Raw genomic sequence first — 18,697 nt, forward strand, 5'->3', positions numbered from 1 at the left:
AACAAGTATTTAAACAGATTCAACAAAGAGAAATAGAAAATCCCTGGGCACAATTTGTTTAAATATTTTCTTTTGAACAGCAACAAAACTACAACAAAATAGACATAGTCATGGCTGGTTCTGAACATATGTCTAAGTAATAATGAGTAATTTCCAATAATGCATACATACACAATTTTTATACCCCACCTCCCTGCTCCCACTTAGCGGCTAGTATGTGGAATTGAACCTTTATATTCTAACATATACGAGAAGAGAAGAAAGCCTACTAGAATAGTTAATTTAAAAGTTAAATCCTAGCTCTATGAGACACATTCTAGATAAGGAAACCAAAGTCACAAAAATTCAGATTAGGAGTGACTAAACTATGGAGTGCATTCCTCCAATACTCAAAGCTTAAATAGTGCAAGACCCTTCAAAAATGACAAATGGTTTTTCCCCCCTTACTAGCAATCCTTTTTGTAGCCATAATTTTGTATATTTATTCCCAGAAAAAGGGGGAAAGTCATCTAAAGCCAATGGTGGAGTACAGTAAATAACAAAACCTAATGACTTTCCCATATAAGAAAACACTTTACTCTGAAATCTTTGAGCTACAAACTATGAACCCAAAAAATGTCCCAAAGCCCCAGGTTGGGCAGAGCATTTCAAACATATTAATGATGGCAGAAAAGGACCAAATGGTGGATCTAGTCTGCCCAGCAAGCTTCTTATGGTAGTAACTGCTGCTCTGTGCTGGTTACCCACATGTTTCTCTTAAGTGTAGTAATTGTTCCTCCCTACAGTTATTTCTAAGCCTTATGAGAACATAAGAACATCCATACTGGGTCACACCAAGGGTCCATCAAGCCTAGCATCTGGTTTCCAACAGTGCCCAATCCAGGCCATAAGAACTTGGCAAGCACCCAAAAACTAAGTCTATTCCATGTTACCGTTGCTAGTAATAGCAGTGGCTATTTTCTAAGTCAACTTAATAGCAGGTAATGGACTTTTCCTCCAAGAACTTATCCAATCCTTTTTTAAACACAGCTACACTAACTGCACTAACCACATCCTCTGGCAACAAATTCCAGAGTTTAATTGTGCGTTGAGTGAAAAATAACTTTCATTAGTTTTAAATGTGCCACATGCTAACTTCATGGAGTGCCCCCTAGTCTATTATCCGAAAGAGTAAATAACCGATTCACATCTACCTGTTCTAGACCTCTCATGATTTTAAACACCTCTATCATATCCCCCCTCAGCCGTCTCTTCTCCAAGTTGAAAAGTCCTAACCTCTTTAGTCTTTCCTCATAGTGGAGTTGTTCCATTCCCCTTATCATTTTGGTCGCCCTTCTCTGTAACTTCTCCATCGCAACTATATCTTTTTGAGATGCGGCGACCAGAATTGCACACAGTATTCAAGGTGGGGTCTCACCATGGAGTAATAGAGAGGCATTATGACATTTTCTGTTTTATTCACCATTCCCTTTCTAATAATTCCCAACATTGTTTGCTTTTTTGACTGCTGCAGTACACTGAACCAACGATTTCAATGTGTTATCCACTATGACGCCTAGATCTCTTTCTTGGGTGGTAGCACCTACCGGTAATATGGAACCTAACATTGTATAACTATATCATTGGTTATTTTTCCCTATATGCATCACCTTGCACTTATCCACATTAAATTTCATCTGTCATTTCGATGCCCAATTTTCCAGTCTCACAATGTCTTCCTGCAATTTATCATAATCTGCTTGTGATTTAACTACTCTGAACAATTTTGTATCATCTGCAAATTTGATTACCTCAGCCGTATTTCTTTCCAGATCATTTATAAATATACAAGCCGTTAAGCCCGTTAAAACGGGCTACATCCCTCTGTCTCTCACCTCCCCCTCATTCTCTCTCCCCTCACTCTTCACCACCTCCTCCCTCCCTCACTCCCTCCCTCTCTCTCCCTCTCTCTCGCTCAGTCCCACTCACTCCCTCTCACTCAGTCCCACTCCCTCCCTCTCCCTTTCACTCAGTCCCACTCTCCCTCCCCCCTCTCACTCACTCAGTCCCACTCTCCCTCCCCCCCTCTCACTCAGTCCCACTCACTCCCTCTCCCTCAGTCCCCCCTCACTCACTCCCTCCCTCCCACTCAGTCCCTCCCACCCACTCTCTCTCTCCGTCCCTCCCTCCCACTCAGTCCGTCCCTCCCTCCCTCGCTACTGGCCGCTACCGCCGCCGCCTGCTGCCGCCACCGCCGCCCGCTACCGCCGCCCGCTACCGCCACCGCCATTTTTTTTTAATTTTTTTTACGCACGGCTCTGACCAACGTGCTGGCCCGCACATGCGCGGTAGAGCTGCTCTCTACTGCGCATTTGCGGGCCGTCGGTCAGAGCCCATTTATAAGGTAGATTAAAAAGTAAGGGTCCCAGTACAGCTCCCTGAGGCACTCCACTGCCCACTCCCTTCCACTGAGAAAATTGTCCATTTAATCCTATTCTCTGTTTCCTGTCTTTTAGCCAGTTTGTAATCCACGAAAGGGTAGCAATATTTACAATCCCAGGAGTCTGAGGGTGATACATTGGACAGAAAGGCCCTATGTTGGGAATTATAAAATTGCATTAAAAATGTATACCGAGTTTCCTGTAATGACATTTTTCAATACTGTGTTATTGTTTATAATGCAATGAGAAAAATGTTTAAGAGGAATTACAAATTGCAAATCTTGTTGCCATTTATCTAAGAAAATCTGAAAATTGAATGGGTTATCTGATTGTGTCAAAAATTTCTGAAGAATTGAAAGTGAAGGAGTATGGAATCCTGTACAATCAAATTCCTCTAAAGCAGAAGATCAACACCTGCCAGCCAATTCAGCAGAGTTCAAACTCTGGACAGAGTTAAGTTGCACTTAACCAAAAAACTCCATACTGGCTAAACAAGAAAATTTGGTTCTTACAGATCAGTCCAGATGCATGGCTTTTTCTCCCCTCCTGGCAGATGGAGATAGCAGAGTTGCTTACCTATAACCGGACAGCAGGGTGTTAGTCCTCACAAGCAGGTGATATCATCAGATGGAGCCTGACATGGGAAACTTTGACTGGCACACTGAGCATGCCACTATCTGCACGTTCACACAGGGTCCCTCTTCAGTCTTGTAACAGAATTATGAAAAAATAAACATAACGAAACCCAACTCCATGGGGGTGATGGGTGGGGTTTGGGAGGACTAACATACTGTTGTCCTAGGAGGACACCTGTTACAGGTAAGCAACTCTTCTTTCTCCTAGGACAATCAGGATGGTAGTTCTCACACATGGGTGAATTCCTAGTTACAAGCTGTTCCCAAATGCAAGCTAGACCAACACGCACCCAACCAGGTGCCAACAGGCACAAGAACAGAGGGGTCCAAGGCCGGAAGAGTTGGGTTCTACAGCTGGAAGAGATTCCAGAGGACACTGGCCAAAGCTGCTAGCGTGTCGGCCATCTCTGTCCAAGCAGTAGTGAGCAGCGAAAGTGTGGCAGGAACTCCACGTCACCGGCTTGCAGAGCTCAGATACGGGGAATGCCCTCAGGTCAGCCACCGAAGCTGTCATGGCTCTAACAGCATGAGCCTTTTTTTTTTTTAAATTTCATTTTTCTAATTTTCATAATTCACAGCAAGCCATAACTTACTTACAGAAAAAAGGAAATACAATATGTTTACATCTAATTTCAATTTAAACAAAAAAGAAACAATCTTATTTCACCTTCAAAATTACATTTTGCATTTCACCTTAAAGAAACTTCATCAGTAGGGACAGAAATTTAAAGGAAGAATTAAGAAAACATAATCTTGCATGTATTAAGCTTAACGTAGCTAAAGGTATATATTCATTTATGTTCCAAGTCTAAGGCTGTACTACGGAGGGAACTATCACCTTCCTAGCGTTTAGAAAGGATTTTAACTGTTCAGGATAATAAAAAGCAAACACATCTTTTGCAGATTTCACAACACATTTGCATGGATATTTTAAAACATAAGAAAAGCCCAATGCTATTACTTGAGATCTCATTGCAAGAAACTCACGTCTCCTGTTTTGAGTAACAGGAGTGTAATCCGGGAACACACGTATTTGTGCCCCACGGAACTGATTTTCTATATTTCTAAAATAACGTTTCATAATCTCAGTAAGATCTTTTTCGGATATAAAGGATACCATTAAAGTAGCAGTCTCATAATATTCCATAGCAGAGTCTTCTAGAAATTTGGTTAAGTTCCCTTCAGTTGTATTTATCTGCAATAAATTCCTATTCCTATTAGATACAGGAAGATATAATTTATTTACTAATTTCAATGAAATACTTCTTTAATGTAATATATGGGAGCTCACCAAAAATTTTAGGAAAGTTTAGGAATCTTAAATTTAAATGTCTGGAAAAATTTTCCAAAGACTCCAATCTCCTTGATACAATATTGATGTCCTTTATAATCTTCACGTTGCATTCTTGGTTTTTCTTCATTTCAACCTCAATTGTTCCCAACCTTGGCTTTATTTCTTCTAATGCAGTTTCCAAATTATCCTGAAAGTTGCCAATCGATTTCACCAATGCTGCTATAATATCCCAAATTGCTTCTAAAGTTATTTTATCTGGTTTAGTGGGCATTTGAAAACGGGGTCTTAACGAAACTCACCCGTTTTTAACACTGGCGATATTCCGGCCAGTTGGACCTCCCTCTCTAAGGCCGAAGTCGCTCTTCTCAACGGCTCAGTGTCCTCGTCCCGAATCGGGGTAGATACGGGGGGCACGAAAACCACATTTTCTGCCCCTGCTGTTCCGGGGATCTCTGAGTCTTGCTTCAGCGCCTTCCGCCCTCTGACCTCCCTCTGCCAAGCCTGCCACAACCACGTCATGGGTCTGTGACTCTGCTGCCGCCGGGCCGGGGGGGGGGGGGGGGGGGGAGATACTGCAATTTCGGGCTTCCGAGAAACTGGGGGGCTGAGAGTCACTTCTCTAGAGGAAGCAATCGCTTCCTCGATGGCACCCTCAACGGAGTTCGCACCACCAGGTTCAGATACCTTAACAGACGCATATGATGTTATCAGGCTTTGGGCGGCCATAAGCTCCACATCCGAGGGATAGATACGAAGTTTGCCTTTCCATTTAGCAGGCATCTTAGCTGAAAAAGAATTGCAGGTAACAGAACTCAAGGCATATGAGTCTGCCTACGCCACCATCTTGCTCCTTCTACAGGCACATTTCAGCCGACTTCCTGACAGCATGAGCCTTGACATGGTTGCAGCAGTGCTTAGGCATAGCAGAAGTAGATGCAATCTGCCAGCCAGTTAGATGGGGTTTGCTTGGCAACTGCAACTCCCAATCTGTTTCTATCAAATGAAATGAAGAGTTGTGTGGACTGCCAGTGGCCTGCTGTCCGCTCCAGTTAGAAGGCCAAGGCTCTCTTCCAATACAAGCTGCGCAGTGCCCGTTCACCCTGGTGTGAATGGGACCTGGGAAAAAAGGTGGGTGGGACGATTAACTGATTCAGATGGAAATCCTTCACCATCTTTGGCAGTTTAAGGTGTGTACAGAGAATTGCCCTATCATGAAAGAATTTAGTGTATGGTGGATACATTACCAACGCCTGAAGCTTACTAACTCTGTGTGCTGAAGTGACCGCAACCAGGAGCATGACCTAGGTCAGGTACTTAAGGTCACAGGTGCACAGTGGCTTCAAAGGATCCTTCATGAGTTGAACTAACACCACATTAAGGTCCCAGGACACAGTAGGAGGACGAAGAGAAGGCTTTAATTGATGCAGACCTCGCATAAAGTGCCCCACTATGCATTGCACAGAGATGGGTGAACCATCCACCCCCTGATGGTAGGCACCAGTGGCACTCAGGTGCACCCTGATGGAATTGGTTTTTAAGCCAGCATCCAACAGGTGCAGCAGATAGTAAAGCAGTTTTGGTGTAGGGCAGGCGAATGGATCCAACCCGGACCCTCACAGCACACGGCAAACCTATTCCACTTCAGGCCATAAGACTTCGTGGTGGAAGGCTTCCTGGAGGCTACCAGGACACAAGAAACATCCTCCGACAGGTCAAGGGGCTACTACTGAGTCTAAGTGTTCTTGTGTCCCTGGCCATAAGCATAGAGTGTGCTTTACAAAAATTAGCCTCTCAACATCCAGGCCATTAGGGTCAATGCCCTGAGGATGGGGTGGCGCAGCCTGCCCTGATCTTGTGTGACAAGGTCCAAGGAGGCCCCCAGACTGATTGGGTCCCTGATAGATCCCGCAGAAGTGGGAACCAGATCTGCCTCGGCCAATGAGGGGCTATAAGGATCATTGTTACCTGGTCCTGCCGGAGTTTCAGGGAAGTCTTTAGTACCAGCAGAAGCAGAGGATAGGCATATAGTAGGCCCCTGCCCCAATGACAGGCAAAGGCGTCAGTGGCTGGTTTGCTGTCCTCTCTGAACAGGAAGCAGAATTGTTTCACCTTGCTGTTGCAGGGGGAGGCGAAGAGATCCAAGTCTGGGATTCCCCAGAGGCAGAAGATGCGGTCCACCACTGCCGGATTCAAGGACAGAAGGTCTGGCTGAGGTATTCCGCCACTATATTCTCTGTCCCTGCAAAATACATGGCCAGCATGCCCTGAGACCGAGCCCATGACCAAATCTGAACTGCTTCCTGACACAGGAGGAACGATCCCAATCTGTTTCTATCAAATGAAATGAAGAGTTGCCACCTGGTTGTCGGTCTGGATCAGGACCATCTTGTCGGACAAGCAATCCCAGAACGCCCAAAATGCGTAACGAATCTCTCAAAGCTTCCTGAGTAGATCACAGGCCCTGTGTGCGGGGGCTCTCCACATGGGCGCCCCACCCCAGGGTTGATGCATCCGTGGTGAGTACAATCTGGGTAGGGGGAGACTGGAAAGGAGTCCCCTGTTCCAAACTAGACAGTCTCTCCCACCAAGACAAGGAGGCCTGGGGCAACAGAGTAACGCGGATGCACACATGGAGGTCCTGGGTGGCTTGCTGCCACTGGGACCACAGGGTCCATTGAGCCCTGCGCATATGCAGGTGAGCCAAACATGTGACATGGACAGTGGCCGCCATGTGACCCATAACACGGAGCATGAGGCGGGCAGACACCTGCCACCTCTGGCAAACCAGACCCGTAAGGGATGCCAGTGCAAGCGCTCGATTACGAGGCAGATGAGCTCTGGCCTGAGTCATGTCTAGCTGGGCGCCGATGAAGCTCAACTATGATGACAGGATCAGATGGAGCTTCGGGCAGATGATAACAAACCTGAGGAACTCCAACACCTGAATGGTCAAGTGCAGCTCCCGGGAGTTGCTTTTGACCAGCCAGTCATCAAGTAGGGGAACACTTGCACTCTTAAACGGCGGAGATGCACTCCCACTGCTTCCAGATACTTGGTGAAGACACGAGGTGCCGAGGCCAGGCCGAACGACAACACCCTGTATTGAAATGCCTTTCGCCCACAATGAAGTGAAGATACTTCCTGTGGCTGGGGAAGATTTCGATATGGGCGTATGCATCTTTGAGATTGAGGGGGCAAAGCCAGTCCCCTTCTTGCAGGAGGGGAATCAGGGTGCCCAGAGAGACCATTTTGAACTTTTCTCTTTTTAGAAACTGGTTCAAAGCTCTCAGGTCCAGAATAGGATGGAGTCCCCTTGTTATCTTTGGAATCAGGAAATAACGAGAATAGAACCCCTTCCCTTGCTGCCGCAATGGGACGGGTTTGACTGCTCCGGCCGTTAAGAGGGTGGAGAGCTCTGTCAAGATTATTTCCTGATGCGAGGAATGACCCCCAAGAGTGGCTCGGGGCAGTGTCTATGGGAACACCCAGATAATTGAATCGATACTCTTGAAGAACAATGGAGAGGACCCACTGGGCTGAGGTGACACTGGGCCAGTGGTCCACAAAGAACTGCAGCCGGCCCCTAACTGGGAGGGCTCAGTGTCAAGGGTACGGTCAGTTGGCTTGTGCTTCCCCACAGCCAGTCAAAACCCTGTAGTAGGGCTTGGCTGAGGCCTGGGGGTCCACTGCTGCCTAGAATGGCCCCTAGAACCCACTCATTGAGCCCAGCCATGGGATACTGGAGGATAATATTTCCTCTGGTGGTAAAAGGACCTTCGTGAGCCTGGTCGTGAGGATTTCCTGGCAGAGGACTGGGGGTTGGATGTAATGGCCGACAGATGCTGGAGGGTATCATGGTGATCCTTCAGTTGAGCCACAGCATCCCTGACTTTGTCACCGAAAAGGTTCTCACCCATGCATAGAAACATAGAATTTGATGGCAGAAAAGGACCAATGGTCCATCCAGTCTGCCCAGCAAGCATATGGTAGTCTCAACTGCGCCATACAAGTCACCCCCATACTTTTCAGTTTCCCAAACCGTCAAAGTCAGGGCTCTTGTTTGTTGCTGTTTGAGTCCGATTCCCCTTTATCTCTTGCTGCTGAAGCAGAGAGCAATGTTGGAGTTGCATCAAAAGTTTCAGACTTTTTGGTTAAGGGTAGTTGTTGTGTCCGTGCTTCTCGACGCCCTCTCTCTGCCCTCCTTACCTCTTTGGCGACTCCCTCTTCACCCGCGGGAAGTTTGGCTGCTGCGGTGTCCTCCTGCCGAAGTCCTCCGGTGTCCCCGGACCGGCTAGACGCTGCAACCCGCCATGTTTCCTGGAGGCCTAGGAGCGCGCATGCAGCGCGGCCCCGACTGAAGTACTGGCATTGGCGCGAACCTCAGGGGTGTCCCCCTGAGATGACGTCATCCGCTATGGATATATAAGGTCTTAGATATTGCTGACAGATTGAGTTAGCAAGGGTTCGGGTTACTCTAACTAAGCTACTCTGCCTCCTCAGACTTACCAGGGGTACCCACTCCTCGGGGGCCTTGCTCTCTCTATTTTCAGGTTGCAGTCTGGAACCGGTACCCGCTCCTCGAGGGCCCACGTTCGTGGACTTGTTCCTGTATTTACTTCTGTCTGGAAGTCATCGCTGCCTACTACACCTGTGAGTTACCATTGCTCTCCCAGAGCTTTCCCTGGAACCAGGTACTCGCTCCTCGAGGGTCTATTCATTCCAACTCCTGGGCTTCTATGAGACCACTGTGTGAGTGTTTTATCAAGGTTCCTTATCTGAACTCTGCATACCTTGCCTACTCACTATATTCAGTTTCTTAACAGCTCAGCCATCCAGGGATCGCTGTTCCAGTACCTGAGAGACTACAGCCCTGCCGGGCACTCCAGCTCACTACTGCCAATTCTGGTGGTTCAACATACTGTTTAATAAAAGAACTAGTGTGTGTCTGTCTCCATACTCATGCCTGACCGGTGGTCCCTCTCGGGATCTCGCCCGGGGGTGTGGTCATCTGCCACCGGTCCAAGGATCCACCCACTCTCCAGCATATCTGATGGCTAACTCCCTAACAGATTGCTTCTCCAATAGCTCCGTTAATAACAGATTGCTACTCCCAACTTTATCAACAGAGCTCTAATAACAGTAGTAACAGTGTATCAACAATTTACCCTATGCTTAATTGTTTTCCCAGACCACAAAATGTACTGTTCTTGTTGTTTGCTGTCTGAATCTAATTTTCCTTTTCATTTTTTCCCCTGACGTTGAAGCAGAGAGCAATGATGGGGTTGCATCAACAGCATGAAGACTTATTGGTTAAGCGTAGTAACCGCCACCCAGCAAGTTATCCCGATGCACTCATTTCTTCAATTCCATCCTCTAGCCTTTAGGGATCCACAGTGTTTACCTCATGCCCCTTTGAAATCTTTTACAGTTTTTGTTTTCATCACCACCTCCAGAAGGACATTCCAGGCATCCACCAACCTCTTCGTGAAGAAATATTTCCTGATGTTGGTTCTGAGGAGTCCTCCCTAGAGTTTCATTATGTGACCCCTAGGTCTCCTGATTTCTTTCTAACGGAAAAGGTTTGTTGTTGATTGTGCATCATTCAAACCTTTCAGGTATCTGAAGGTCTGTATCATATCTCCCCTGTACCTTCTCTCCTCTAGGGTATACATATTCAGGTCCTTAAACCTCTCATATGTCATTTGCTGAAGACTCCCTACCATTTTTGTTGCCCTTCCTCTGGACTTCATCCATCCTGTCTCTGTCCCTTTTGAGATATGGTCTCCAGAACTGAACACAGTACCCCAGGACTCCTTTTTTGAGCTCCCTGAGGATCATCCTGTTCCCCTGGGTGGGGGATTTAAGGGGTCCGCCTGGTTTTTCAGCAGAATTTGTTCTGCTTATTCACCAGGCCTACTTGGCTAGCCAGGCCAAGCCCAGGGGGCTGCGTGGACCTCAGCTTCTAGAGGGGCTGCCCAGGAAAAGTGGCTGGAGCCGCAAGGGATCTATTCAGGTCTGGAGAGTTTGCGACCCCTCAGAGGATCTCGCTTCGGCGGAACCCAAGCTAGGGCAGGCCTTGGGTGATAACCCTGCGGACATGGGAGAGGAGCCGGAGAAAGCGGTGCCGTTGGACAGGGACGATCCTAAGGTGGTTTGCCTTTTTCAGAGGGACAAACTTAATCCCATCATACCACATGTCCTGGCGGAGCTGGGTATTGTGGCACCTCCAGATGATCCCAGCCAGAGTACGGTGGATCAGGTTCTGGCGGGATTGTGTGGGTCAGCTAAGACCTTTCTTTTCCTTCAGTTGGTCCAACAGCTGTTGGTCCAGGAATGGGATACTCCAGAAGCAGGCTTGCGTGTGGGTAGGGCTATGGATAAGCTCTCCCGTTGCCGGAAGACATCCTGGAGCTCTTGAAAGTCCCGAAGGTGGAAGGTTCGATGTCCACGGTCACCAAGAGGACCACTATTCTGGTGGCCGGGGTGGCGGCCCTTAAAGACCTCCAGGACAGAAAGCTCGAGGTTCACCTTAAGCATATTTTTGAGGTCTTGGCCCTGGGAATCCGAGCGGCCATTTGCAGTAGCCTCATGCTGCAGGCGGGCCTAAGATGGGTGCATCAACTCCTGAGTACCAGGGACCTTCCTCAGAAGTCGGCCCAGGTGGAGCGTTTAGAGGAGGTGGTAGCCTATGGAGCAGATGCCTTATATGACCTCCTTTGGACCTCCTCTAGAACTATGGTGTTGGCTATTTCCACCAGAAGACTTTTATGGTTGCGTAATTGGTCGGCTGACGTTTCTTCCAAGGCACAGCTTAGTGCACTCCCTTTCAAAGGAAAGCTCCTCTTTGGTGAAAATTTGGAACAACTAATCAAGTCTTCGGATGACAATAAGGTGCACAAATTGCCGGGAGATAAGCCGAAGGGGCCTAGAGTGTTTCCTCCGATCTGATCCAGTCTTGTTTTCGGAGTCAGCAGCATTTTCGTCCAAATACAGCATCAGATGTGGGCCAGAGACAAATCTCGGGGAGGTTTCATTCCTGGTCTCAGTCCTTTTGGGGATATTGAGCGGACCATGATGGTTCCAGTCAGGGATCCCTTGCCACTAAGTCCTCTCAATGAGATATGGCCGGCTAATTCCTCAGTGCCGGTCATTGGGGGATGGCTGTCCCTTTTCTTCGAGGAATGGGTCAAGATAACGTTAGATGATGGACGAAGATGGCAGCCTGTTCTGCGAGCTCCCAATACTGCCTCACTAATCTAACTCAATCTGAGTCGTCTCTACCTCCATCCTTACCAGACTGCAGTTGATAACACGATAAAACACCTTGTTATGGCCTCTAAGAGGAAAAACATGGACTTTCAACGAATTTCCTACTGCAAAGAAGGAAAAAAACTCTCCTGAGGATTGGGAGGATGAAGCGGGCGACAACTCACCAGCCCCAAACCCGGGAGCACATACACTGAATTTGGATCCCCCTAATCAGCTAAACTCTGAACATCCCACAAGAGCCAAATTTTGGGAATGGATCGCTAACCTGCGAGCAGATATAAAAACCTATCGGTAAGAGATGCTTTCCCACATGGATGAAATGTGAGAAGAGCTGACCACAATGGGCCACAGGATTGACGAATTAGACACGAGACTCGAGTGTCAGGCTGAGTTATCAAAAAATAATAAGTCCACGTGCGAGAAACTCCAAGCGGACAACCAACAACTAAAACTGAAACTAGCCGATCTTGAAAACAGAGCCAGATGGAGTAACCTGCGCTTTCGCGGCTTTTCAGAGGCCCCAGGTATTGAAAACGGTAAAGAAATCATTGTACGCTTTTGCCAGCATTTGTTAACTGTGTCCAACTCGGAGGCTGATTTCATACCTCCTGAAATACAACTTGATAGAGCTCACTGAGCGCTAGGAGCCCCCATGCCCAATTGGAGCAGGGACATTGTGGCCTGCTTCCACGACTTCACTATAAAGGAGAAGATTGCACAGGAGCTAAAGCGCAAAACAGCTGGCGGTGGGAAGACCAAGATGTCTCCGTATATGCAGACTTATCTCAGGCCACATTACAAAACCGGCAGACACTTAGAGAGATTACAGTTTTTCTCAGAAAATATAAAATACTGTTGGCTTCATCCATTCAGTCTTTCCTTCTCCTTAGAGGGCACTACACATAAAATCTGCTCTCCGTCTGAAGCCCTCCCGATTTTATCTCCGCGAGGATTCACCAGCTCAATGATACCTACTAAACCGTATAAGCTCTCTACTTCACGTTCATAGTTTCCAGCCTGGCAAAGAGTAGGAAAGCGAAATAGCAGGCTACGCAGACACTCCAGCGGCTCCCAACACAGCCAAGGATCAACTTGAGCGATGATCTCTGATGAAAAGGTGTACGTAAACAACAGCGCTTAGGCCAAGCTCATCTGCAGCCACAGTACAGCTCTAATTGTCTTTTTATTTTGTTTTTTGCATACGGCTTCCATTTGTTTCTTTGGAGGAGGCTTTATGATGTACTATTGCAATGTGTTATTTCAATGTTTTGTATTGGGGCGGCGGGGGGCCACCCCCAGGACAGGCGAGTTATTTGCCTGGAAGGAGGGTTATGCAGGTAGATATTGTGCTAGAGGGGACAAATGTGGTCCTCATGGGGTTTGTGCTGCATAGTGGATTAGTATTATATCCTTTTTTTTTTTAATAATCTTTTTTTTCCCGTAGGTGTTACCATCGAATACTTTTTTCCCCTTTTGATGCATTCTGTAGATAATATTATTCCCTATTTGATACTGACAATTTTTTTACATTGTCTATACTCCTCGTTGGTTATACCGTTACTATATTACCATACTTAAGGCAGCATTTTTGTTTTTCCTTTTTCTTCTCTAAGCTACACTCCTACATCAGTAACATGCCTAGCTTTCGTATCACATCTATAAATGTCAAAGGTCTTAAAACCCCACAAAAGAGGAGTTTTTTATTTAGGGAACTCGACTTGAATAAATCTGAGATAACATTTATTATGCGCTCTCCTAGATTCTGCCAGCAATACTATGCCACCAATAGTAAATCTGCAAAATATACTGGGGTTGGTATCCTGTTTTCAAAAAATGTTATATTTGAATGCTCTCTCTGTATCACAGACCCCATGGGAAGATACCTTCTTTTTTTTTTTAAACTGTTTTTATTGAACGTTTCCATTATAAAGTTACATCAAGAATTCTTGCAACACCTCACATTCATGCCACATCAATTACAGGTCTTGAAGAACATATTAAGGATAATATGACAAGAGCAATGAACATAGCAATATTTCATCCCTCCCCACCCAAGCAATTGGTACATATCATAACAGTCAAAATTAGTATGACCTTGACGACAATAGTAAATAACAACTTAGAAATAATTTAGTAGCCTCAGTTAAGTTGGGTACTAGACCATCCGCAGATGTTTTAGCAAGTCCTTGGGCATATCCAGCAAGAACAGTTTCCAAGTCCTTATGACGCTTTTTCTTTGATGCTTCAAGGATTGATCTGCTTTCCAAAAGATATAGTTCCAACATTAAGTTGCACCAATTCTCCAGCGAGGGGCACAAAGAATTCAGCCATTCCCGAAGTAATAGCCTCAGCACGATTAAACATCCTTTGGTTAGCAGTAACAAAGCTTCAGGATTCGTGTTACATTTGTCCTTAACAACACCAAGAATGCAAAAGGCAGGACCCCAAATTGTAAGTGGGACTCTAATTTTTTCAAATAATTGTGCTACTGATTTCCAAAAAGCTTGAACCGTTTTACATTCCCACAAGCAATGAAAGAGAGAAGCTTGTGCCTGTGAGCATTTAATGCAATGATCAGATGGTGCGATCCCTGCTAAGAATGCTCTGTGTGGCCAGAAAATAGATCTATGCAAAATTTTGACATGGGTTTCCCAATATATTGCACTCCAAGCAGCACCACGTACTACTAGTTCTGCGCTTCACGTCTTCACCTGTTATGGGATCTGTAGTATCTTTAGACCAGTTAGCCGCTAAAGTGGGGTAAATGTGATATTGATAGGTAGAATGAAAAAATTTGTAAAGCAATGATATGGAAACGTTTGGTTTTTCACAAGTGTGAAGCACACATTAAAATGAACCATTGGTTAATGTTCGGAGCAGGTCACCTGTAAAGCCTTAATATAACTGATAATTTGATTATATTTGAGATAAACAGCAGGCGTAAATTCCAAAGATTGGCAGCAGAAAGTGAATGTTCGTAGTGAACCATCTTGTAAATTAATAAATGAACCTATAAAGGCCCTGCCCTGTTGATATAAGTTACTGTAAGCATGATTATTTATACCCCAACCTGGCAGAAACTGTGGATTACCATACAATGGTAGCAATAAAGAATTTTGCCAAACCAACTTCACATGTTGTCTTATTGCTCGCCAACCTAGCCTCATGGCTTTGAATAATATTGCGTTACGCAAATGAGAGGATAAACCTTGTGGGGTAGTGTGGAACAAGTATAGTAAGTTATATGGCTTTGCAAATGCTTGTTCCATTCGGACTCTTAAGTTATTCTGCAAAAATTGACATCTCCACCATTTCCTGAAAATCTGTAAAAGACATGCTAAATTATAGTACCGGAGTTGTGCAAAGCCTAACCCCCCCATCAGAAGTAGGAGTGGATAAGAGAGAAAAGCGAAGATGCGTCCTCTTGTTTCCCCAAAAGAATTTCGAACACATTTTTTGAATTAGCATAACATCCTTTTTTTTTTTTTTTTAAATATGGGCAGCATTTGCATGCGATATAGGAGCTTGGGTATCAAAATCATCTTAACCGAGGTCATATGTCTCTGCAATGATAATGGGAAATATTTCCAACTTTCCAATTTCTTTTGAAATTTCCCCAATATTAGAGAGATATTACTCTGGCACCAAAACTCAGGATATCTTGGATTTGGACCCCCAAGTATTTAACAGACTCTGTTGCCCATGCTGGTGTGAAACCATCCCAGGTCGTACGGAGAGAGCCATGGATATTCAAAGCCTCAGATTTAGTTTTAGTCCTGAGAAAGACCCGAAAGAGTAAAAATGGTTCAACAACTGGGAGAGTGTACTTTTTGAATTGGATAAAATCACCATCATGTCATCCGCAAACGGCATAATTTTAAGCTCATAAGCTCCAATTTTTTATATAAGTGGGTCTGGTAAAATCTTGCACACTAGGGGTTCTAAAGATAAAGCAAACAAAAGAGGCAATAAGGGGCATCCTTGCCTAGTTCCCTTCTCTAAAGTAAAAACAGGGGACGCAGAGCCATTAATGCAGATAAAGGTTTTAGGGTTGTGATAGAGAAGTTGTAAATCTGAAGGCTCTCAGAGTAGTTAAAAAAAACAAAAACCCATGCTATCCTATCAAATGCTTTTTCTGTGTCAAACAAATCAAAAGAGGGTCCAGCATTTTTTTTCCATGGCACAATTCTAAAGCTAACAGTAGTCTTCAGATATTGGTTGTGGGCTGGCCGCGTCACACATAGCGGGAGCCGACAACATGCAAGTGGATTTTCTGAGCTGTCAGAGATTGGACCCCGGAGAGTGGGAGCTCTCAGACGAAGCAATGGATCTCATATCACGCAGATGGGGTCTTTCCCATCTGGACCTGATGGCAACTCAAAGGAATGCCAAGGACCCATTCTTCTTCAGTCGCTGAAGAGAAACGGAGTGGAAGGGGTCGATGCCCTGGTACTCCCTCGGCCTAGCACAGTTCAGCTATATACGTTTCCTCCGTGGCTTCTGATAGGCAAGGTCCTTCGAAGAATAAAGGTTCATCCCAGTCAGGTGTTCTTGGTGGCTCTGGAGTGGCCCCGAAGTCCATGGTTTGCAGACCTGGTCAATCTGGCAGTGGATGGTCCTCTGCGCCTGAGTCATCTTCAGAACGTTCTACAGCAAGGCCCTATATTTTTTTATCAGGCGGATCGCTTTTGTCTAGCGGCCTGGCTTTTGAAAGAGGCAATTGAGGAAGAAAGGATACCAGGAAGATGTCATTGCCACCCTGCTTCGAGCTCGCAAGACGTCTACATCCTTAACTTACGCCAGGATTTGGAAGGTCTTCGAATCCTGGTGTGGGGAGCAGGGAGTCTTACCGCGACAATCCTCGTGTTGTATTTGTGGCATTGTGGACCCTTGGTCGCTGTGGAGATGACTCCACCCACGGGGAGGGGCCCCATGGGGAACCACAGCAATAGGCTAAACTCAAATAGCAGACACGGAATGAATGGAAGGCTTTATTGTACTGCTGTAGATAGATGGTATGAAGCAGGAAGGTAAGGCACTGAGGTCCATGAGGTGCCAATATGTTCAAGTCTCAGTTGTAGAATCTCACCCAGATGTTCAAGAGAGGGGACCCGCGGTGCGGGCAATGCTGAGCCTGGTGGGTGGAGTTGGAGCACCGGATCGTAGAGGTACTCACAGGAGTGTAGGCGTCTTCCTGGTAGTGAGATGGTGGGACCGAAGGTCTGTGGTACAGGATACTAGGCTGGTAGACCCTCGAGGAGCGAGTACCTGATAGTCTGGAGATCCTGAAAAGAATAAGACAGAGAGACCCCCTGAGAAGCGGTTGTCTCAGTTAGTAGAGGCCCCGAAGGGTGATGGAAGCGAGAGACCCCCAAGGAGCGGGTGTCTAGAGCTTCTAAGGGAGCGAGGCCCTTGGAGTGTAGAGCGGAGTCTAAGCATGCAGCTTAGAGCGGTCAGAGTAGCTTAAACCGAAGTCCTTGCTAACTCAAAGGTGGTAGCGAAGCAGAGGCTTTAAATACCCGGAGGTATCGACGTCATGCGGTGGGGACGCCCTCGAGGTTCCCGCCATGAAGTGTATTTGAGCATAGGAGATGTGTGCGCGCGTGTGCCCTAGGAGGCCACAGGAGTGAGCATGACATACTGGAACGCCCATGCTACGCTGGAGACGCCAAGGCCCTTGGCACTCGGCACCGGAGGCAGCCATCCTGCCCAAGGAGGAGGAAAATGGAAGAAAAGAGGGAAGGCAGAGCAGTCGCAGCTGTCTGCGACTGACGGATGCAACAGTGCCCCCCTTCAAAGGGCCCCCTCCAAGACCTCTTCCAGGTGGTCTGGGTTTTCGTGGGTGTGCCAGATGGAATTGATGTACAAGCACTTTATCTGTAATGTTGGCCAGTGGTTCCCAGTAGTTCTCTTCTGGGCCATAGTTCTCCCATGAGATGAGATATTCCCATGTCTTGCCTCTTTTACGTACATCAAGGATGTCGTCTACGGCATATTCAATGTCATCTTCAGTATCCAGACTGGTAGGTTCTGGGGTTTTCCTGGAGAATTCGGAGAGCATCACTGGCTTTAATAGAGATACATGAAATGCATTATGTATCTTCATTGATGGAGGCAGTTTTAGATTGTATGTCAGATTTCCTAATCGTCGAAGGATGGCAAAGGGTCCCACATAGCGAGGTGCAAATCTTGCGGAAGGAAGCTTAAGTTGAAGGTACTTTGTGCTTAACCATACTTTGTCTCCGGGCTGAAACTGTGGTGCCTTTTGATGATGAGCATCATAGGTTCTTTTTGCCCTTTGTCTTGCTTTAAGGAGAAGCTCCTTCGTTTTTCTCCATAGTTGGGATAATTCTGATGCAGTAGACTGGGCAGCAGGAGAGGTCACTGTCAATCTAATTGGCAGAGGAGGTAATGGTTGTCTTCCGTAGACAAGCTGGAAGGGGGAAGACCCCGTTGTGGTAGCAGGACGCGAATTAATGGCAAATTCTGCCTAAGGTAGTAATTCAGCCTAGTCGTTCTGTCTAGAATTGACATAGGATCGCAGAAATTGTTTCAGCGTTCTATTCATCCTCTCAGTCTGACCATTAGACTGAGGATGGTAGGCAGAGGTTAAATCCAAGGCGATGTCAAATTTTTTACATAATGCTCTCCAAAACTTTGCAGTAAATTGTACTCCTCTGTCAGATAGGATATGCTTAGGCATCCCATGAAGGTGGAAGATGTGTTTAATGAAGAGTTTCTGTAGCAGAAGGCAATCCTGGTTGCGCTACAAAATGTGCCATTTTGGAGAAGCGGTCAACTGTAGATGTAGTGAACCGGTAGATGTAGTATACTTGGATTTTCAGAAGGCGTTTGACAAAGTTCCTCATGAGAGGCTTCTAGGAAAAGTAAAAAGTCATGGGATAGGTGGTGATGTCCTTTCGTGGATTGCAAACTGGCTAAAAGACAGGAAACAGAGAGTAGGGTTAAATGGACAATTTTCTCAGTGGAAGAGAGTGGACAGTGGAGTGCCTCAGGGATCTGTATTGGGACCCTTACTTTTCAATATATTCATAAATGATCTGGAAAGAAATACGACA

Source organism: Rhinatrema bivittatum, chromosome 1, assembly GCF_901001135.1.
Source record: "Rhinatrema bivittatum chromosome 1, aRhiBiv1.1, whole genome shotgun sequence".
In the NCBI taxonomy this organism is placed as follows: Eukaryota; Metazoa; Chordata; class Amphibia; order Gymnophiona; family Rhinatrematidae; genus Rhinatrema; species Rhinatrema bivittatum.